The sequence below is a fragment of the Camarhynchus parvulus genome, chromosome Z (genome assembly GCF_901933205.1).
Source record: "Camarhynchus parvulus chromosome Z, STF_HiC, whole genome shotgun sequence".
NCBI lineage: Eukaryota > Metazoa > Chordata > Aves > Passeriformes > Thraupidae > Camarhynchus > Camarhynchus parvulus.
Window position 1 is genome coordinate 16,668,698 of NC_044601.1, and position 22,814 is coordinate 16,691,511.

Genomic DNA, 22,814 nt, shown 5'->3' on the forward strand with positions numbered 1-22,814 from the left:
TCCTTGTTTTCTCTCCTGCCCATGGCAATGCAGGGAACGCAGCTCCTGTTGCCTGTTTCCCTGCAAAGCGGCACGGCAACCCCCTCTCTACCCCCCCTCAGTCCCCCAGGAGGGACAGGTGTCCCTTGGATGTCCCTCAAGGTCCTGTGCTATCCCAGCCTCGGGCTGCGCCAGCCGACGAGGTGCATGTGTGTGTGCGGTGTGCCATGGCACACAGCCTGCGGTGCTGTGCGTGTGCGGTGTGCCATGGCACACACAGCCTGCGGTGCTGTGCGTGTGCGGTGTGCCATGGCACTGAGCCTGCAGTGCTGTGCGTGTGCGGTGTGCCATGGCACACACAGCCTGCAGTGCTGTGCGTGTGCGGTGTGCGGTGTGCCATTGCACACAGCCTGCGGTGCTGTGTGTGGGCACCCAGCCTGCGGTACTGTGCGTATGCGGTGTGCCAGGGCACCCAGCCTGCGGCGCTGTGCGTGTGCGGTGTGCCATGGCACACACAGCCTGCGGTGCTGTGCGTGTGCGGTGTGCCATGGCACACACAGCCTGCGGCATTGTGTGTGTGCGGTGTGCCACGGTACACAGCCGGCGGTATTGTGTGTGTGCGGTGTGCCATGGTACACAGCCTGCGGTGCACTGCCAGTCCGGGCCGGTGTGCGGGTGTGCCATTGCACACTTCCTGCGGTGCGGGGGACCGGGCGCCGGTTTCCGGTGGCTGACAGGAGCTGGAGCCCGCCGCTGCCTCCTCCGGCGTGGAGTACCACTCACCCCCACACACACCGCGGGGAGGAGGAGGAGGAGGAGGAAGAGGGCGGAGGGAGCAGAGCAGCCCCCCCGCCCCAACCCCCAAGCGATATCGCCCTCATCCCCCCATGCAATACGGGCGATATAGCACGGCTCCCCGCCCCGCGCTCCCACGGACAGGCACCTGCAGGTACGTGACCCGCCCGGCCGCACCGTGCGTGTGGATGCGTGTGCGGGGGGTGCGTGTGTGTGCATCCAGGGCTGCCCGCCGCGGGGGCGGGCGATACTCCCGTGTCTGGCTCGCTCGCTCTTTGTGCGCGGCCAAGGGCTCTCTCGGAAGCTGCACCGGGCACAGGCGCGGGTCCCCCGGCCTTGTTGCGGGGCGCTGTGCAGTGGCAGGGCTCAGTGTGCCTCCCTGGGCTGCACGGGGCGTGCCGATGAAGGACGGGGGAGGCAGCGTTGCTTGAGGGGTCGTGGTTTGTCACAACATACGGAGTGGAGTGGAGCCCCTCGCCTCGCCTGGCATCCTCCTGCAGAAACTGACCCTTACAGCCCCCGCCCCGCTCCCACCCACAGCTCCCGGCTGAAACCGAGGCGGGCAGGCGCAGGGGGCTGTGGCTTGGGGCCCCAGGGGTCTGCCGGCTGCAACGAGAACGGGGCCGGGGGCCAAGTGCCTGGCGGTGGGGTTTGGTCCCACGTGAGGTTCGAGCCTCCTGGCACGTCCCACGGGGGAGCTCCGAGGGGTTCCTCTGATCCCCAGCCCAAGCAGGCAGTGGGGTGAGCCCTGGGAAAGGCAGCTCCACACTAACTTGGCTTGCTACCGAGACGAGGGGGAGCAATAAGGCAAGCCAGAAAACAGAAGCAAGCTTGGAAGGGATGGTTACATGCAAAGGAAAGAGTGAAAACGATGGAGAGATATATTGAGCTTTCTGCAATTCAATTCCAGCTGTCAGACAGAGCTCCAGCCAGCGGAGTAACTATGATACATTAAAACTCACCTTCCATCTGCAGCATTAATGGTTATAAATATCTCCTGAACACAACTGGCAGTTCAGTAGTACTAGATGTAGAGTACAGCTATTTCCATTCATGTCAGTGAAGGTCTGTCATAGGAACAAAACAATTCACTCAGTAAAAATGACATCCTTGTATGTGGCTGGCTTTCAACATTTGAATTGTTAATCTGTGAAGTTTGCTTTTGACTGCCTTCTTTGCCATTCCCCCACTTACCGTTCTCAGAAATACAACCTCTGCCAGTGGTGGTGCAATGCTAAAACTGTGATAGATGCTAAAGCTTGCCTGTGAACTGGCACAAACAGTAATGTTTTTCATTTTTCTGTTGATTTGAAGAGAAATGGGACTAAGTGTACTTGGTAGCAGCAGTGAGAATTTGCATGAAACAAATGATGACATCCCTTTGCTGTGTTCTGGATGGCAACTTTTCAGCTAAGGAGCTAGGCTTCTTTTCCTTAACTTTTTTTTCTTTGACAGAATAACCCCAAAAAGTCTTTTTAGGTCAGGAATGACCAGTTCTTGTTTCTCTCATGGCTTCTTCAGTTCTCCTCCATATAATTCAGAGCTCAGACCAGCAGGGCTGTACTCACGTGGTTGTGTAATTAACCTAATAACCTCATCCAGCAGCACACTGGGGATGTGCGCCTGCCCCACACCACCATGTGCATGGTTTCAGACCATTTCTGACTGACTGGCTTTACCAGAAGCCAGGAAAAATTGCCCTGGGGGTTGAATCTGTCAGTTATCTCAGGCTGATTATTCAAACGTCATTTCAGGTTTGGCTAAACCTGTTTTTTCTCACTTCTAAAGCCACACAAAAATTGGAATTACATGGTTCATTCACTCACCTACTGTCCTGTGCTGAGCCTGGTGCTCAACTTGGCTAAATCATGCCCAGTGCCAATCTTCCCCTTTTGCCTGTGGCTTTGAGCAAAAAGCAATTTTTTAACCTTTTGCTCAAGTTCATTAGCTCTTTGTAATCCTTCATAGGTAAGCTAACAAGCAAACCGGGTAGTTTAAAAACCTTGCATCCAGAAAAGTAATGGATAAAAGAATTGGCAAAAAGATACTGTGTGGTTTAGTATTAACAGAAAGTGTTGCGGGATGATAGGTGTTCTTACATGCAGTGTAAAACTTGTGAGAGATATACCATGGAGTTACTATTTTTGCCGTTGTCACTAACTCATCTCAAGAGTGTAGCAGAATTCTTCTTTGTATTCCACTAAAACAGCTAGGTGTTTAGAAAGTAACTTAAAACTTGTGGAGAAACCATAACAGCTGAAGTACTTCTCCAGCCATTGTTAGCAAGCTGGGGGTTTTTTTTAACCAAATATGCATTGATACTGCTCCTGTACTGATGCATCTATGCACTGGTAGCTGGTATTACACCAGGAAGTTTTCTATAATTTAACTTACTGAAAGTTTCCAAAGCACAATTCTGTTTCATTCACATAGTGATAATGGATTTATAGTCATGAGTTCCTAGAGCAGCAGTAGTTTACTGCCTTAGCTGTTCACACCTGGCAGTCACCAGCTGCACCTGCCTTAAGAGGCCACTGAGCCTCACCCTGGGGCCAGTTTGACTGGGCTGTCCATGGGTCCACACTGCAGCTCCACGGAGACTTGGGAGTCTCAGCAATTACATCCTTTGGTATTTCCAGTCTCCCAACCAAAAGAGGACCCTCTCTGCCTTCCTTCCCTGTTAGTCATAAAATGCAGACTGAAGAGGTCGGAAGGTTTTAAGTGTAATCCCAGCCTTGGCACTCATCTCCACAGTGCCACTGTTTTTCCACATCTGTGCTTTGGGAGTGATAACCCATCCAGGCAGGGCTCACAGAGGTGGTGTGAAAATTAACTGCTGCTTGTAAGGCACTTTCGCAGAAATGTGTGTGGCAATTGGTTCTCTTGAGGATTGTTGTATATCTGGTAATTCAAGTGTAACTGGCTGAACGTTGGCTCTGCTTCCAAAGGTTATTGCTGCACACCTTTTTTGCAAAGTAAAACAGGGTGAGATTAAGGTTAGTGACTTAGGAGTAGAGCAAATTTTTGTTACCTTTTCTAGTCCCTTTCTGTGAAAAATATTTTAAAATTAGTGTTAGTTTGTATCAAATATTTCCACTACGAATTTGCATAATAGTTAAAGGAACTCAAAAGATATATACCTTACTCTGAATAATGAAGAGAACCAATGGAGCCCTGCTGCTTCATCTTCATTTACTTGACCTTGGTTCTGATTTGTTGATTTATGACCTTTATTTACTAGTCATGTTGGTGAATTCTCTTGCAAGACAGAAACAACAGGGTATCCATCCTCTTTTGTTTCTGTAGTAACGAGTAGACCTCACAGATTCCCTAATAACACTCCTGACCATCTGTGTTTTTCCTGAAGTAAATAAAAGATCTTGGTCATATGACTGTCCGAACTTAAGCATTCAAAAAGGAAACAAAATAGTAAGTGCCTTCAGCGTGGTGAGGATGTGTTGTAGTTTAGCCGCAGTCATACATACACAATTAGGATGTGTTTTCTTCTGAGAATTGTATGGTGAAAAGTACCTATCTCAGATGCTGGGTTTAGTTTGATCTTTGTAAAGCCTCTGCTTTGCTTGAGTGTGTGCTAAGAAATTACTCTGCATGATCTAGGGGCTATGCTCAATTACAGGTATTTTCCACATTTTCTGCAATGTAAGTTTTTATCATGGCCCTTGTATTGCTGAAGAGTTCTTTCACATTTCATTCCCTTTTCTTATTTTTGTTTAGCAACAGGCAGGATCTCAAACTTTTGTTCACTTGACTGATGTTAGCTCAGAGACATCACGAGTTCTGTTGGACTCGGGCATCTTAGGATTTTAGTTCAATGAAAAGTTGCAGGAACAAAATTTTTCCTCTAAGTGCAGCATCACAGGGTTAGGTTAATGGTATTCACTGAGTGAGTACTGTCACCTTCTGCAAATTTTTATTTCTATTGTTCAAGGCAATTATTTTCTAAAAGCAGTCATTATACCTTAAATATTTTACATGTCTGTTTTACAAACAGTACCCAAGATAACTGGAAGAGATAAGGGGAGGAGGGAGATTCCTGTCCCATTTTCTCTTCAGCTTTGTTTATTTCATCCATTTATTTTTTTTTTTTTTTGTATGGTCTGCCCTATTCCTTTCCTCTGTGATCTTCAGTAAAGCGAGTGTCTTTGATCAGTGTGGACAATCAAGTATTCAAAAAAGAAAAACACTCTAATATTTTTTGAAAACAGGAACATAGCCATATAGCAGTGATCAAACATCCAAATGTACACCAGACTTTACTTCTCATCTGGTCCAGTGGAAGCTTTCTTGCATCACCAGTGTTGTGCTTTGAAAGCTTGATTGTTCTGTCCCTTGACCTACAGCTGTATCTCCAAGAAAGAAATAGGCAAGAAAGGTCTCCAAGATACAATTATTTTCTACAGCAGTTTTTTTTTTCAAAATATATTTAAAGTTGACAGCAACTGGTTTTAGTAATTTCGAATTTCACTGTCTATTCTCATGGGGTTAAGACTGGAGAAAAGCAAAACCACTGATGATCTAGTAGGTTAGAGGTTTCAAATGAAATAAAGTGAAATTAAATGAAGCAACTGGAGCCACACGATGAGACACGCCATGAGATGTGTGGATGGTGTGCCTGAGTTGGAAGGTCCTTATTGCTGCAATCAACCAGATTAAAGATAGACTGATGCTAAAGAGACCACGGTCCTGTTCCGCCCTTATGCTAGACCCAGAGTCTTTGTAATGTCTTTGTTCCTCCCGATACTCCTCATTTACATATAAATTGGCTGCCACCCCCAGCCCTGTTTAAGCATGGAGGGAGGTTTGCCCGAAGCAACCAACGTGAAAAAGGACAGCGAGCTGCACTGTGAGGGACTTCAGGACATCAAAGGCCCCCGTTGGCTGGATCCAGCACCAGTAATCTCTCTCTCTCTCTCTTTCTATCTCTTTTCTTCTTCTTTCTTTTCCCCTCTCCCCCCATCCTCTTTCTTCCTCTTTCTCATACATTGCAAAGTTTACCAATACAGACATTTGCTAACGATGTCCCTTCATGCGAGTAACCATTTGTAAGTCCTCCTTCAAATAAAGTTGTTACTTATTAAAGGACCACAGTGTTGTTTTAATGCAGCTCTAGCCAAAGGTATTTTCGAATCTGAGTCACTTTCCTGCCCCTCTTGTGTTGGGCAGTCGTAAGGGATACCCAGTAAGCGGGCAGGGAGAGCAGGGCTGTAAGCCCTCTTAGCTGTAAGCCAAGATAGGTTTGAGCAGTGCCAAGACAACAGCTGCCCAGGAAAGGCCAGAGCTTGACTGCTACCCTGCTACTTCAAGTCGTTATCTCACCCTTCCCTCTCTCCAGTTAAAAAAAACAGATTTTGTAGTATGGCTCTGCTGAACCCAGACATTTATTTTGCAGGTGTAAATTTCCACATGGTCGAGAGCTGTGGTTTACAAAGTGTAAATGACACTTAATAGGTTCTTCAGGAGTGACCCAAAATAGCTGCTGTTATATTTTATTAATATGTAAAGGCGTATCATATATAAATAGTAATAGTATACAAATATAAAACTATGCTTATTTATAAATACATATACATATGTAAGTTCAATAACACGTATAAGTAATATAATTTTATTTTGAAATTCTGTTCTATATTAATCATTAAATATAATATAGTCTATTAGCATGGTATATACACTTTATCATTATTATTTTTATTTTTATTTTGATTGTTACTATTAAACATGTATGTGACAGAATATACATGACATTCCATCGTCAGATGAGAGAGAAGAGAGAGGTCTTGCGCAGAAGGTGTCTGACTTAGGGGCTGAGTGAGCTGTGGTTCTGCTGGGGTCTGCCCTATCCAGTATTTTCCTGAATGATAGAGTGTAATTTTTTTTTGTATTGCATTTGTGCAGAGCATGAGGCCACAAAGAGACACAAAGGTATGGGAGCACAGAATCAAGTTTCAAAATCATCTCAACAGGCTGGACATCCGGGCTGGAGATGACAGGATGTGAGGTGTAAAATGTAGGGTTCTGCTCTGTGCTAGGTTAGGAAAATGCAGGCATTACAAGCTGGGTAGCCTTTTTTTTTTTTTTTTTTTTTTTTAAAACAAAAATTGCTGTGCAAAGGGAAGGAGGTAACTTTGCTCCTTGCTGACGGGGCAAGATGGCCGATGGGGATAGGACAAGGGACAGTTTTTGGTAGGAGGGAGAGTCAGGGCTAGGCATCAAAACAAGCTCATTAGCCAGTGTGATATGGGAATAGGTGCAGAGGGATGTCAGTGGCATAAAGAGGAAAACACTGTGGTGAAATGAGAACACTTCTCAATTGGCACATCTTCAGCTTTGTCCTTGTCACAGTGCTAATATCTGATATGCTGGTGCATAACAGTGTGAAACCTCTCCTCTGTTTTATTGAACCACACACTGGCATGGTATTTATACTTTTTCTGGGCTACAGCAGGTACTTCTGTGCAGTTGCACATAGCAGGTTTCTAGAATGAGAGAGCTAATCTTTTCCCAAAATTTGGAAAATATTAGCTTTTGGTATGCACTTGGTGTTGTAGTATAACTTTTCTGTTTGTCTCCACTCCTTAAACCTGAAGTCACAGACTGTAATTTCTATACTGCTGGTATCTTTGCAGTCTAAGTACAGAGGGGAGAGGGTGTATTTATGTTACAAGTGTTCTCCCAAAGCTGTAGAGAAAACCCTCATCGCCCTGTGATAATTTGAAAAATCTGCTGCAACACACCATAAGGAGCCAGCATATTTTAGCTGGTAACACTCCAAATGTCATAGCTTGGAATTTGCAAAATATTGCAGGATGGAAAAAAATTAATGAACTGTCTCAAAATGTAGAAGCTGGCACTTTTTTTTTTTTTTGATCTGTGAGATTTTGATCCTTGCTGTTGAGCCAGCTTTGTACAGAAGATGCCCAACTACTCATGCAGTGGATTGTTTTCTGTTTTCCATCATGTGGATTGTCCTCTATGACAGTCCACAGTCATACTAGGTCATGCCAGTCTACACTCTGAGATTAAATATTTGCTCAGCTTTTGTTGTAGCTGAAAGCTTTTTATAGACTCTCCCTTTTTTCATGTTTAATGAGGAAAGTGAGTATTTCCCTTTCAAAATTTAGATTTCACACTGTCTTTTTTTAGCTCTGTTAGGGGGAAGAATGATGTCTCGTTTCTTTTTTATTTTAAACTTTTTGATCTGTAACTATAAAAACAAGGATGTGCTTTTAAAAACTGAGCTCTTACAGCGCCAGTGTTAATTTTTTTAAACCCAGGAGGCAAACATTTATTGTGTAACCAGTAAATTGCAATTGAAACTGTTCTGTAAAGTGGTTGGCACAGTCTCTGCCAGATATGCGTATCCTAGCAATTTTACCAGACCTGACGAGTGCTGATGACTTAATTTCAAACCACTCAAGTTTAACATTTCCAGCTCTGATTTCCAAAAGTACTATTACTATAACTATTGTGAGAAAAAAAAAACAAGTTAAAAAGAAGTGTTTTGTGTTTATAATGATTTATTGTTAACTATCCACTGTCAGGTGGATATTTTCCAAATCTTCTAGATTTCAAGTCGCATTTCAATGTAGATCCTCTTTACAAGATTAAAATTAGTGTGTCCAAACCAAGACATGCAAAAAAACTCACGCAAGTAACTTGTGTCCCCAACCTCCTTCAATTAAATTCCATTTTCTGCACACATCTTTGCTTCATAGCAGCGTACAGCTAAGAACCCCATAGATGACAAATTTTCTCTGAACTTAATATTATGAATTAAACAAGCAATGTAGTATTCCACCCATTTTGTCAGACCTGGTCTTTAGCATCAGTCTAAAAATCAGGCACAGTGCCAAGTGTTTGCTGAACAGGCAGTGTGATTTGATTGAAATACTGGTGACAAAGATTTTTTGGCTGGGCAGACCTGGGTCAGATATTTTATTTTCACAAATTTGTGTTGATTTGAGGAACAGAAGTTACTTATTGTGAGGACAAGTGAAGAAGGCCAGAAAATTATAAATGCAATATGCATTAACACACAGAAGGTAGATTCTTTTCCCTTTGTCTCACCATAAATAGTCTAAAGGCTCATTCCTGTAAAATATTAGACATTATGGTACTATACAGCAAAATGCAGGTGAGTTAACCTCTCAAATACAGAAGCACTAGTCAATTAATGTTTGCAAGTTTTACTAGATAATTAAGTTCTAAGCATTTTTTCACTGTTGGTGTTTTGGTTTGGTTTGGGTTGGGTTTTTTTTCCCCTTGAGTAATCTACCCTTCAGTTAGCTTTTGTCCTCTGTTTCAATAATCTATTTGGAAATAATGAGACTGGTTTCAATATAGCAATGTACAGGAGCCTTTCTTAGCAAGGCATTCACATGTATGGAATTAAAAAAGGTGGCCTGGTAGAGGGAAAAAATTGTAAATTTGGATTTACCATTTGTTTTTTTCCACAAGAGAATACATTATACTGAGCATTGCAAATAAGTCATGTTTTGCAACAGCTCCATGATATAGTGGAGCATACTGAAACACAGCAGAAGGTAGTTTATATGGAGGTTGGTTATTCACCCAGCTTCTTATTTGCAAGCAACATTCTGCACTTAAATTGAGCTCCCTTCAATGTGCTGCAACTGCTTTAAAATGCAGTGTTTGCTGTTTGCATTTGAACAGTCTCATAGAGATGTCCAAAATTCGTTTTGGTCCAGCCAGGAGTCAAAGAAAAATAGCAACTCAGATCCATATATCAAAGATATGCATGATTAACCATTGCATTTTGTGTTTGTGTGTGTTAACATTCAGTGCTTTCCTGTTGGATAGTTAACTCTGTAAAGCTAAGTGACCTCTTTCCAGTCAGGCATTTTTAAAACTGTGTCACCTCTGCTGACCTCCTAAATACTGATTAAACAGTTTGGCTGTGTTTGATTAGCTTAGTTTACACACCATTTAACTGGTGCAGGAGTATTTACATGGGATAATACTGTAAAGATTGTAAAGATGGGGGAGGTAGAAACCTGGAACCACTTCAGCAGGCATTATGACAAAAAGAGGTATAAATCCATCATGTATGTGTGCATTTTAAAGTCTCAGGACTGGTCCTGTGGGATCAATGATTTTTTTCCCTGTGGAGGAGAAGTTTCTCCTTCAGTGGAAGGCTTTGGTTTCCCTTATTGCAGCAGTTCCCCTTGTGACTCTGCCGTGATGTTGGTGCCCTGTCTGTAGCTGTGAGACCCACATGGGCATGAGGAATATACCTTTCGACAAGGTGAGAGCAAAGACAATTGCTCTCTGTTTTACTTCATTACTGTTGATGCACTACCACTGTGCCAGTGCAATGGAAAAGCAGAAGTCTCAGTGAGCACACGTAGACATCAGATGTTTAGTCTCTTTCCATGTGTGTCTCCACCTGTGAATTTCACTACTTGACTACATTGTGCTCTGTTGGAAGATGTTTGCTTGTTCCTTCCAGCATAGCTGCGGTAAATTTGTAATATTAGGTTATGTCTGTCCTTTTCATCAAATGTCCTTTTATTCCACAACCAGTGGTCATTGGGCAGTGATCTTCATTAATGTGTTCCAAGGGAGTTGCTAGTCTTTTTTTTTTCTCACTTGAGTTGGGGTTTGTTTGTGTGTTGTTTGTTTGTCTACTTTTTGGAGACTGTAAGTCTTCAGAAAAAAATCAGGGTGAGCAGTGTACCCATCACTCTTCAGAAGGGACTTCTCAATAACATAGAGGAGCATCTGCATGTGGCTCTTGAGACTCCTGTGAGGAGGAAAGAACTGGAGTCTTTGCTTAAATGAAACTCTGCCCTGGCCCCCACAGGTGTAATTATCAAGGTTTGGGGACTGGCTTGGCAAGTCAGTAGGAAGGCTTTCGGGACACACAGGTTTGTCTTGATGGTACCACACAAATATTTTCATATGATTAGGGCAGCCTTTGGTAGGGCAGCCTTAATAGGGGGTGGAGGGTAATAGATGGGAACATCATGGCTGTGCAGAGGGACCAGGGATTTTGTGTGGAGGAGTCTAACATTTATCTGAGGTTTTTGTGGGTTGTCAGATTTTTACACTGCAGCTTGTAGGTGCAATGAGTTCCCTGTGGTCTTGCACTTTTTGTCCAGGATGGGTATCTCAGGAAAAGTGTTTCTAGTACTGGGTTGAGTAGAGGTCTGCAGTACTGGCTGGGGTAAAAGCCTCCTCACAGCAAACCAGCAACTGGGAGGGTTGGACCTAGGCGCTTGTCATGATTTCACCCCAGCCAGCAGCCAACCCTCACACAGCCAGTTGCTCATTCCCCCACCAGTGGGACTGGGGAGAGAATCAGAAATATCGAAGCTGGAAAACTCTGGAGCTGAGATAAAGGCAGTTTAATAGGGAGAACAAAAGCCATGCTCACAAGGAAAACAAAACAAGGAATTATTTCACTGCTTCCCACAGGCATTCAGGTGTTCAGCCATCTCCAGGAGAGCAGGGCCCCATCATTTGTAATGCCTACTTGGGAAAAAAAAAATGCCATCACTCCACATGTTCCTCCCTTTCTCCTTCTTCCCTCCACCTCTACATACTGAGCATGATGTCACATGGTCTGGAAATCCCTTTGGTCAGTTTGGGTCACCTGTCCCAGCTGTGTCTCCTCCCAAGCTCCCATGCACTCCCAACTTCCTCACCAGTGTGGAAGTACAAACAGCAGAAAAGGCCTTGGCCCTGTGTAAGCCCTGCTGAGCAATACATTCTGCCAGCGGGCAGGGTCAGTACAACAGACACATACATCAACTTTAAGGAAGAAGTGTAATTTACTGTAGATAAACACAGCAAACGATTACAAAAGGATAAGCTAAGCAACACACTTAATCATTACTACAAAAAATTGCCTACTGTGATTAAGAAAGATACATCACTAATCCAGACCAACATCCAGATCCACACATCAGCTGGGGAGCCCTGGTCACAGTGAAGGACTGGAGGGCCACTCCTGGTAACTGGGAAATCCTACATGGTATGTCCACTTGTAAGTGAGGTTTCCATCTTTGCTGTGAGAGGGGCTAGCTTTTATATTGTGGAATAAACAATCTTATGTACCTTCTAGTGTGGAAACATAAGGTTTCATCCTCCTCCTGGGTTCTACCCAAAGCCTGGTCAGGGCTCAAGGATGAACCAAGGGAGTTGGCTTTGACCATATGCATCCAAATGAGGCCAGATGTCTGATTTCATGGCCTTGTCTGGCCTCTAAACACAAAAAAATAAATTCATTCTTATCACACTGCATATTCTGCTAATGAGGGGATACAAATATCATAATGCTAATGATCATGCATATTTTGCTAATGAGCGGATACAAATATCATGTAACATTTGGTTACAGGGTTCATCTAGAGGTCAGTTTTGGCTCAGAGCCTGGAGTTCAAGGACTCAGTACTTCACAATAGTGAAACTATCTCTATATTATCAACTTGGTGTCCAGCACAGGTCCAGAAGACAGCCCCTTACCAGCCTGTGAAGAAAATCTACTCTACCTGGCCCAAATCCAGCACAGGCCCCATGACTTATGGAGAGCCCTCTGGCAGGAAGGTCCTGCTCGTGAATCAGGAAGGTCCACTGTTCCCGTTGCATAATGCTTTTGTGAGAATTAATGCCTTCTCCCCAAGGCATGAGGTATATTGTTGAAGTTTTATTGAATGTCAAGTAAATTAAGTTAAATAGGTCATTTTCATCTACTTGGTTCACCTTTTGTTTCTACTTAATGACCACACTGAAAGACTCTCACAGCCATCACTGGTTTTCTATTGTGACTGTTGTTCAAGCATGATCCTTTCTGGTTTCATTTGTGTTACATGCTGCACTACTTTTAATTATACTTTGCTTGTGTAAGATACTGTGTCAAAAATAATAGAAGTGTATCACTTTTGCTGAATGTATAATTATACTATAAGGAACTGAGAATTCAGGAGGATGTCAAAGTAAAATTTCTGCTAATGTGACGCGCTATTTGAGAAACAATGCCTTGGTTTTGTTGTGTGGGATGTATTTTTTTTCCTGGTTTCTGTCAGAGGACTGACAAAAGAAAGAGATATTACCATTTTTCACATGGTTTGACCCATTAGATTATTTGGTAGAAAGTATTTGAGTAGGCTACAAATCGAATTGCTTTTACATTTCCAAGATGCTTAAGATAGAAGATAGAAAATAGAAAAGGCAGCACTAGGTATACATGCTGCATACATAATAATATTACTGCCAAGGAAATTTAATTCAGTCTCCAGTGATGGGTTTGGGCAGATGTTTTGCATTCAGCTAGAGATAAGGTAATGCATGCAGTAAGTAGGAACAGAATGAAACTGATATTCTGCATTAGTTGTGTATTATTTATTGTATCTGATAGAAGTGTACGGCAGACACCTGATACTCATACAATCTGCCTGGTATCAGAAGAGCAGGGAGGTTCTGTCTGGGCTTTCTGTATAGGAGTGGCCTAAGAAAAGCTTTTATTTTGTAAACCACTCCTTTGTTTGTGTTTTTCTGGATAATTTGCTTTCTCTGCTAAGGCTGTAATTCTGGCATTAAAAAGCAAGGTTTGCATTTAGTATTTGACTGCTGTGTGCAATGGTCCTAGTATTTTATTTCAAGACAGTGAAAAGCAGCAGTTATGATCAGTTGCTGTAAGAAACTAGTGTTTCTGTGCTCTGAGGGCAGGCAACTGCAGGAAGACAGTTTTAATAGAGTGACAGAATCAGAATATGTAGATTGGAAAGGACCCTCAAGGATAATTAAGCCCAAATCCTGGCCCTGTGCAAGACATCCCAAGAGTCACAGCATGTGCCTGAGAGCATTGTCCAAACACTTCTTGAGCTCTGTCAGGCTTGATGCTGTGACTACTTCCCTGGGGAGCCGCTTCCAACCACCCTCTGGGTGAAAAACCTTTTTTCTAATATCCAACCTAAACCTCTCCTGACTCAGCTTCATGTTTTTAATTCGAGTCCTGTCACTGGTCACCACAGAGAAGAAAACAGTACTTGCCCCTCTGCTTCCTCTCATGAGGTAGTTTTAAGTGCAATGGGGTCTCCCCTCAGTCTCGTCCAGGCTGAGCAGACCAAGTGTTCGTCATATGGCTTTACCTCCAAACCCATCACCATCCTCATGGCCCTTCTTTGGATGCTGTATATGACCTTTGTGTCTTTTTTGTGTTGTGGCACCCAGAACTTCCCCCATCACTCGAGGTGAGGCTGCCCCAGCGCCGAACAGAGCAGAGCAGGACAATCCCCTCCCTTTCCTGGCTGTGATGCTAAGCCTGAGGCACCCTAGGACACGGGGGCCCTGCTGGCTGCCAGGGCACTGCTGTCTCAAGTTTTGGGGTAGTTCATTATCCGAATATGCTGTGGAGGGAAAAAACGCCTCAAGTTTTGAAAATGTACTTTGCTTGAGAACTCTGAAGAAAAAGGATGACAGAAGGATGAAAACAACTCAAAAAAATGAAGAAGTTTCCAGCCCCTCAAGTTAGAGATAATCTAACTTGATCAGAAGAAACTATCCAGTGCACCAGTAATCAGGTGATTACATGCCAGAATGGTGTTAAGGTGGGAGGATGAGGTGGAACTTTAAAACTGAGTTTTCCTCAAAAGCCAGTGGCTCAGGACTGGTGCTTCCTGAAGGAGCTTACTGTATTTTGGTATAAATCTCTCAAGAGAAAACCAAATTTTGAATCAGATTCTCTGGACAGAAGACTACAATTCCCTCTGGAATGGTGCAGTTTGCAATAGTCTGTCTTGATTCTGTTCACTGTTCATGCAGCTACTTGTGTGGTGGAAATGAGACACAAAAAACCCTTCCCCAAAGACAGGGTTAAAGCGATAGTATCTTCCTAGTAAGAGGAGAGACTAATATTCAACAGTGTCTTTTTGAGGCTGGTGTCTTAGTGATATCTTCAGGAGAAAGGGGCTACAGCTAAACAGCAAAAATTAGAAATGGGCAATGCAAGGGCTACCTGGTGCTGCCTAATGCTCATCATGAAATGCAGCTTGATGTGTGTAGTGCTTGTGAACCTTGGGCACTCTACTCACTTGCAGCATGCAAGCCACTGGGTTTGTCCATGCAAAACAATATGCTTGCATTTTGCTGGCAGAAAGCTATTTTGCTCTTTCTTATGGAATGCATTTGTTTGTTATGCTAGAGGAGTACAGAGTAACTGGGTGGACAATTGTAGCAAGACAGTATTTGTCCTGATAAAATCCTGTTTTATTCTGTTTTGTTTTGTGTTCATAAAGGGTGCTGATGTGCATGCTGGGGATTGAGTGGGCTGTGAGTGGGAAGTCTGAGACTGCTGGAGAGAACAGTTTTTCAGGAACTGCTGCTGTAAATAAAACCCTTGGCCTGTCTGGTTGCCAGCTTAAGTTTCACAGTTAACAGAGTATGTTTTCTAGAAACTGCCATAAAGGGCAATCTTGATTTTTCCGTTGTAAGGGTGGTTTGGAATGGTTTAAAAGGATTGTGAATTTAATTTTGCAGGCATGTATGCATGCCAGGCTCACCAAGACAGTTCCCAACTCTCCCTCTATGCTGCACAGCAAGGAGAACACATGCTGCTCCAGCTCTTATACCTGACCGAAAACTCCTCTGCTTTCAAAACCGCAAACTATCACACTAGTTAGCTACACCTTGTTTGTTAACCTTAGTGGCAAAGGAATGTAGTGTGCCATTAATGGGAAGGTACGAGGAAGATCAAGTGAGTGCCCTCACTGTGCATCACTCAGGATCTGGCATATGACTGTCAACTGGGAATGCCACTTGGCAGTGACATGCATGGCAGCAGCATGTGCAGGGGCTGAAGGAAGCTGATGAAATTGAACCATGATGGAAACCTTCAGATTACCTTCTACCAGTCCCTCTGGATGGATCTCGATGACTCACATATTTCTGCATGCTTTTATGCTGAATGGTAAAACTACTACAAATGTTGGCTACAAATCACAGCAGTCAAATGATATGAGGAAGAATTAAGAAAGTTACAGGCACATGTGACCTTTGCTGAAACTGGCAGTGAGTATTTGATTTAAACATCTGGGTTAAGAGTGTATTTCTTAATAGCAGTTTTTAAAGTTAAAGACTAACTTTCTGTGGAAGCACTTGTTAAAGCAGAGGCAGGTGACAGCACTGCTCTGTTTCACTGAGAAGCTAAGTGCAGTGGTTTAGACATTGCCACTTGTCTTCTTTATGGACATTAATTTAAATATGTATCTGTGTTTTGGGGATTTTGGTAGCCTTTTGCTTACATTGATTTCTTAAATCAGTCTTTTCCTAATGTTAACTGCTGGTGCCATAGACTTTGTGCATTACTGGCTTCACAAATATTCCATAAGTAAAGGAAGTGAACTGGTGGTTTGTAAAGCATGAAGCTAATAAATACAGCCCCATCACTGGGTGCTGCCCAGTGGTGGCTGTGGTTCAGATTTGCACCATGTTTGAGTGATAAGCATTTGCAGCCACCCAGGTGAGCAGGTCAGTCTCACCAAGCACCATCTGCCTCGTGGCAAGGTATCTTCCAGTGCTCTCACCTGTTGCCACTGGCCCCAGTGATCTGCACTGGAAAGCAATGCCAGAGTGCGTTTCTTCTGCATGTCTTGTATCTTCACATGGTTGGCTTAAGTATCACTTCTAGTTACTGGCACAGAACCAATCCTGCCTGCCAAATGTTGTATTTGTCCCCAATAGAGGCTGCTCTCCTTCCCCTTGCCCCGCACTGTCCATCTTGCCTAGTCTGTAGGATGGACTCTGGATGAGAACAACCAGAAACTTTACATAAAAAAAAAAAAAATTAATGGCTAGTTACCAAATACAGTGCTCTCAGCTATGAAATGTTTAACTTGCACAGCTGTGCTGCAGAGAGAGACATCTTTTGACTGCCTTTCCCCTATCTATCATCTTCCAAAACTGTACAGCCAAGAGATTTCAATTTCTTCCCTTTTTGTCTTTGGCAGATTTACCCCTGTATTGCACAGCTATTCTAAACACGGGCCTTTTAAAATGCTGTGAGAGGCTTTATTTTTGTTTGCATCTCTTTTAGAAGTATTCCTAAGTCCAGTTGTTCCAGTCTGGCAGACAGCGAGTAGGCTAAATTTCTCTTCATGTCCCTCAGCATTCTTCTTGCTTTAGCAACCATAGGAATAGACTCCTCTGTAGTGTGCTCTGGTGCAGCTTGAAATGAAACCTGGTTTTAACAAAGGTGGACACACTTCCATCACTGAGGGCCAAACTGAAGGACCTACTTCGTGTTTTTAATTGCTCTAAAAGCAGTTTCATAGAAGACATTTAAAGGGGGAACAGATCTGTTCAGTTTGGTCTCGTGCTGGGCCTTACAAAACTGTGGACCTTGCCCTTTGCAAATGTAATTTGGGTTGCTCAGACTTCTCAGATGTCTTGTGTTTTGTAAAGCCTTTGTGTGCTTTCTATGCCATTTTTTCTGTGGACATGGGCAGTTACGTGGCTACAAAGAGGAGCAGTTACAGAAGTGCTAGCATTCATGCTTCATCAGAGGCAACATTTCAGTACTTGCATTTCTGCTCTAATGAAATGGTTACATTTTAAAAGGCAATTGTAGAAAGATCATCTTGTCCATAGTGTAGATGACCCAAGAAGCAACATGTCTGTCTGTCCTACAAGGCTTAAGTGTGTTCACCTCTTGTGTGTGGCAGAATTTAATTTTCTGTTGCTGCAGAAAATCGTGGGTCAGAAATTGTGCCCAACCTTCTCTCTAGCCAGGACAGTGGCATGTTGAGCCTCCCAGGACAGTAAGTGAAATATGCCCTTCCGTTTGGCACACCAGCAATGTCCCCACACAGGAGGCTGCTTTGCTAAAGGTTGGTTCACAGCATTGCCTTTGGCTTTTGGTACACATCATGGGACTGTGTTTGGAGGTGCCACTTTGCTCTGACCCTTCAGTGCAGTCTCATACAAATGCTATTGACACATTAGACTGCACTGACAGCATCAGAAGGGTCGGGAAGTTAAACACAGCAGGGACATTTTTCAGTGGTAATACTCAGTCAGCACTTCTATTTTTCTTTTTGGTGCCAACATGTACCTTTTACTTGAAATTGGGCAGGTGGAAGTGTGTGTGAACTTATGAGAAGAACTGCATTCAGATCTGGAGGATTCTGTTTTCTCCTGCCTTGTATGTACCACAGTGACTGCTGAGATGTCTGCAGGTAAAGGTGAAATACTGTCAGTGCAAAACAAGGTGAAACTCAGCTCCAGACCCAGGTATGGTGTAAGGCAAGGGGTAATTGTCCCTCTGACTTGTTTCTGAGGTCGCTCCAGTATTGACAGTTTGCAGGAAGGTTAGAGGATGTCTTGCCTTGGCAAATTCAGAAGTTCTACTATCTAGAGAGATGTGACAGTATCATCACTGCTGAGTTTGGTGTCAGCAATTTTCACTGCTGTCCCCCCAGCTGTATCTCAATGGTAACACTTCACAACTAGAAGGAACCAGCTCTGTTTTCAGACACCTCAAAAACGGTGCAAAGCATCAATACAAGAATTCACAGTACAGATTTTTCTGTTTTAGGACTCAACATACTAGTGAATAATCAGGAGTTTTGACTACAACAAGTCTTTCTGAAAGGAGATGACACTGTCTTAAGTGCACTGCCTGTGAAATCCGATTGGAAAAATGTCAGCAGAAATTAAAAAAAATTGGTCAGGGCAGTTCAGTACACTTACATCCTGTATAAATGTCAGCATGTTCTTTTTCACCCTTTTTCTTTTTTATTTTGAGTTCTAATTTCTAAATAAGACCCTGTGTCATTCCTCACTATAATTCTAAAATAGCTCTTCTAGGTTCTGTTTTATTTCTTCAAACAAGAAATGTCCAGGTGTCTGTGTAAGAAATCTGACTGGTTTTAAATGCAAATATACTCCATGACACAGTTGAATGAATGAGTATCAAATCTGTGCATGTCCTTGTAGAAAATGTTTTCAAAGATTAGATTAAGAATTAGTATGTTAGAAAGCTCTGTGTTTCCCTTAGTGTAATCCTTAGTTATTCTTGGCATGTTTTTCAGTGTTTGGCATTAATTATAGGTTATTCACATCTAGAGGGAGTTAGAAGAAGTTAGATATTGATATCAATGTCCTTGGAATGCCTATACAGTATAACACTTCAGCTTGTATTTGTGGGATAAAGGTGTGTTGGGTTTTTTCCTTTTTTTTTTTTAATGTGGAAAGACTGTATATTTTCTACTAATTCCAGTCAAAGGCTGGACTAAATGAAACCACAAGAAAGAATTAGTTAGAAACACGGTCAGGTTGGTATAGTAAAACACCTGCTGTTTTCTTTGAAACATACTGGATTTTAATAAATATTTTGGTTGAGTGTCTAATATTTAATAGGGGAGGGAGGGAGGGAGGGAGGGAGAGGGGAGGGGGGAGGGAGGGGAGGGGGGAGGGGAGGGAGGGAGGGAGGGGAGGGGAGGAGGATCACACATGGAAAAATGTATATTTTTGATTTTCTTAAATTATCTTTCTGGAGGTTAAGAAGTTTGTCAGGATCCATTTCTTGGAAGTTAAAGGTTTGCTTTGGAGTTGTATACCTTACAATAAATTCCTACCCTGCTTGTAATTGGTTTTATTTAGCTGTTTATACTAGCATGCATTTTGCATTTAGAGCCATTTTTCACTCTAATGAAATAAACCAGTATGAACAGAAATGGGTAATTTTGGAAGGAATTTCCTCATCTATTTTTGTGCAATAAGTCCAGTACTAATAAAGCATAACAAGAACAGACTTTAATGAGTCACAGAATCATAGAATGGTTTGGGCTGGAAGGGACTCAAAGATCTAGTTCCAAACCTCTCTGCCATGGACAGGGATGCCACTCACTAGATCAGGTTCCTCAGAGCCCCATTCCACCTGGCCTTGAACACTTCTAGGAATGGGGCACCCACAGGTTAATGGGATTCATGATGCAGATATATAACAATACATCCAACCATATATAAGCATTTTTTCTTACACATCTGCTTCCATTTTACTGGTCATGTGATTTATTCAGTCTTGTTTTCACTTACTTTGCCAAACATTCAGCAGTGTATCTAGCACATTGTTTTGGACTTCAGTTGTCCAAAGGCTACAGTTTGGGTTTTGAATCTCTAGGAGGAAATAAACCACAGTTGTAAGACTTGAGAGTTCTCCATAATAGGTAGAGCTCTTCTTCCAAAGTCTTTTGCATGCCAGCTGAATATTCTGGAGTTTCTCTCTCTTTCTTAATGATGTATCTTCCCTAAATCTACATCTAAATCTACATCCCTAAATCCTGCACTGATGTTAATGAGAACTATGCTTGCTTGAGAACACACATTTAGTTCTTTTGGCCAGAGCTCCAGTACTTGCCTAGTTAGAGTTTTGTTAGGTTTTCAGATCCTCAGGGTCAGATTTTATAGATGTTTAGTTTACACAGACCTCTGAACATGCCATTCAGTGCTTTTGATTACATAAATGCTTATAAGAACTGAGGCCTGGGTTGACTGAGCCAGCCAATGTCAAAGGGCTGTTCATGTACAGCTGTTGAAGCCTCCATAGCTCCAGCCCCACTGAACTCAGACCTGCAACTTTTTTTGGTGGCATGCAGGGTGGCCTGGGTGGGCTCAGTCTCCAAGATCTCTGGATGTCCCATTCCCCATCTTCTTCATCAAGAGAATAGTAGGTCAGGCTGCTTGTCCTGTGGGATTGCCACCAACCTGTATGTGGGTAAACATCATGAGGCATCGATCTCTGCATACTTTCAGGGAACTCATCGCAGTAATCTTAAAATATAATCTGGTTTAAACCTTGGTTTAATTTTCATTTTAATCTCAGTTGATGAGTGATATTATGTTAGAGGCACACAGCTAGATATGTTTCTAGGGATATGTTTCTTGATACATAGTTGAGTAAAGCATTTCTACTCTTTTTGTCCTCTGTCAGCCAGAGGATGTTACCCTGTATTTTTGTCTGGCTTACATTTGAATGCAAATCCTTGCTGGCTCGTTTCTAGGGCAGTTTTTATATCACTGGTTTTTCTACATCATGTCAAGGAGAGGACTAGGAACTTTTATTAGGGACTCAGTTGCATATGATCTGTTATGCACAGTTGGATATGAGCCTGTTCATGGAATAATCTGCTCTCTTTAAGTTTCCTGTATTTTTTTCAAAATTGTGTGCCAAGAACAACTCTTTTCTCTGAGACTGGGATGTTTTTTAAAAGGTTTTAAAAAGCAGCTGCAGGACAGGACCTCAGAGTGATGCCAATAGCTCAATTATAACAATAATTGTTGATACTTCAAAATGCACACTGTAAAGACAGTTCAGAATGTTTTTCTTGCTGAGAATTAAGTCCTTGGAGAATCATTTAACATCAAAAACCAACTCTGTGTTAAAAAAAGGAAAAACCTAAACCCTTCAATTCTAGTAAAGGAAGTGAAGTTTCATCCTTACACAGAAATGCTGAGTTTCTACAATTTTTCTAATTTCTGTGGGAAACAACCTCCATTTTTCATAGGTAGTTAATAGCGTTGTTTCACTGGCACTTTTTAGCCAAGTAATGCATATTTTCAGTATTGCTATAGTAGCACTATTCCAATTTTCAACTGGTTTAGAAAAGCTCTGAAATGAAAGAAATCCTACAAATAAAAATTACAAATAAAATCTGGCACAGTAAAGCCTTTCATCCACAGAAGCTGCTTGCTTTTGCTTGTGAGGATTAGCACAGAATAGTTAAATTGTTTGGGCTGGAACTGAAGGCATTGATTTCCCTGTAAGAAGATAGGGATGTTTGGTCTTCATAATTTTTGTGCAAGCCAGTTTTAATATTTCTGTTTTCTTTTCAGTAAATCATGTGCAGACTTTCTCTTAATATAATTTCTAGGAGAACGAAGAGCCAGGGAAAACATCTTGCCTTCAGGCTCTCTGTGCTTGATTCTTCTAACTGTAATTCTAAAGTTAGAGAGGGTACACTCACTTCGTTGTAAACTCAGGAAAGGATATATTTTAAACATTTTCCAAACATGGGGTACAATTTCTTCACTAAAGAATGATTCTGAACTGCAAGCTGAGACATAGAAGCTGAGTCTTTGATATAATCCAGTTTTAGTCTCAGGTTATCATGAAAAATGGTGTGAAGGCAGATTTTGGAACAAATTTAAGAACAACACAAGACAACCAATCCGTGATAGATAAGCTCCCTAGTAACTTCAGTAAAATAGAGATTATTTTTTTCAAGTGCTCAGGACCTTAAAATCTTATCGTTCATATACTTTTCAGAAATGCTTTCCCAGAAGATGTGTTCTTTCTTTAAAAATGTCTTTGCTGAATATATAGATAATAAAATATGAGAGGTAGCCAAGATTTACCTGAGGCTGCAGTAAAAGTCCCTGCTATGTTTTACTAACCCTGATGCACAGGCATCTTATCAAGTACTCCTTTGTGTTGTTGCGCTGGTTGCATGGTGTAGAAATGTACATTGTTGTCACCATCACATTTATGCTGATGTTGCCTTTGACACTCATATTGACAAAGCTCATGGAGGCATCGTGAATATCAGGTTTTCACCCTGGCATTGCTGCAGCAGAGCTGTTTAACTATTAAGGTGTTGACTGGATGCAGAGTTCCTTGTCACTATGATTTTTGTCTCTTTTCAGAGCAGGCTTTACCCCAGAGACCCTGCATTGAGTACTGGTGTATCTGAGAATCCCTGCTTGGTATTGCAAGACTCACTTGTAGCAAAAGCAAAACCAGGGCCATTTTTTTCCTACTGGAAAATTGTATTGCTGTTGTCACCTCAGCACCCTGCTCAGCTTGCTCTGAGTGATGATGCCAGCTCTGTGTAAAACATAGGTTGGAGTCATTAAAAGTGGAGGCAAGAATTTCTAACACTTGTAAGAGATACTGCATTGAGAAAAATGGAGCAAGAGGTCTTATTTTTTTGGTAGACAAAATGTGAACTCAAGGCAAGAGAATCTGGATTGCTAAAGGGATTAAGTAGTGGTGACTGAGG

General features: G+C 42.5%; 1 protein-coding gene across 3 annotated transcripts in view; it reads left to right on the forward strand.

Moving 5' to 3' along the window:
- The first annotated feature begins 701 nt into the window (after positions 1 to 701).
- KIAA1958 (KIAA1958 ortholog) overlaps positions 702 to 22,814 on the forward strand; it is a 74,455-nt gene continuing 52,342 nt past the window's right edge. For 2 of the 3 annotated variants that reach the window (XR_004061490.1, XM_030968401.1), the window contains exon 1: positions 702 to 928. The gene's annotated coding sequence lies outside the window, so the exon portion shown is untranslated. Of the gene's footprint in view, positions 929 to 17,918; positions 18,046 to 22,814 lie in introns of those variants that run through there. The other variant, XM_030968402.1, reaches the window with a different exon arrangement.